The sequence below is a fragment of the Microcebus murinus genome, chromosome 23 (genome assembly GCF_040939455.1).
Source record: "Microcebus murinus isolate Inina chromosome 23, M.murinus_Inina_mat1.0, whole genome shotgun sequence".
In the NCBI taxonomy this organism is placed as follows: Eukaryota; Metazoa; Chordata; class Mammalia; order Primates; family Cheirogaleidae; genus Microcebus; species Microcebus murinus.
The window spans coordinates 9,842,165-9,842,936 of NC_134126.1; the positions used below are offsets into that span (position 1 = coordinate 9,842,165).

The window sequence follows — 772 nt, forward strand, 5'->3', positions numbered from 1 at the left end:
CTTGGCATCTTCCCAGCGAAAGCTCAACAGAGGTAGGCTTAAATACTTGACAACTTTGTTTTCTTTAAAAACAATAAGGTCCTCGGAATACTTACCTACACACAGATAGTTTAGCGAGTGGGTTTGGGGTGCAATGCAAACATTTACATTTTCCAATAGTGATTTTTAAATTTGAAACCAGGTTCTAAATCATGGTCTAGAATTCCATTGTGCAATGGAAACTTTTGTGATGATGAAATATTCTACATCTGTGCTGTCCAAAACAATAACTACTGTCCCCATGTGGTTATTGAACATTTGACATGGGACTAGTAAAGCTGAGGCATTGAGTTTTAAATTGAATTTAATTTTAATTAATTTATACTTAGCTACTCTGTTGTACAGAGAATATAAAAGATGGGAGACTTTTTTGGGCAGCAGGAAAAGCACATGTAAAAGAGCAGAGCTGCATCTACAGCCGGACCACCCTGAACATGCCTGATCTCATCTGCTCTCAGAAGCTAAGCAGGGTCGGGCCTAGTTAGTACTTAGATAGGAGACCACCTGGGAATGCTGGGTGCTGAGGGAATTTTTTGAACCCTTTAAAAAAAAAAAGTAAAAAGAACAGAGATGCAAATGAGCATAGTTTAAGTGTATGAGAAAGATTCAAATATGTCAAGCAAAATGCAGCTAAGATGTTGTCTTATTAAAAACCAAATAAAGCTCAATCTGCATCTAGTGTATATCAAAACAAACTCAGGGAGCACTCAACAGAATATTTGTGGTGTAAGCC

General features: G+C 37.4%; 1 pseudogene; it reads left to right on the plus strand.

Moving 5' to 3' along the window:
- Window positions 1-449: 449 nt before the first annotated feature.
- LOC142863996 (uncharacterized) lies at window positions 450-568 on the plus strand (annotated as a pseudogene).
- The last annotated feature ends 204 nt before the right edge of the window (window positions 569-772 follow it).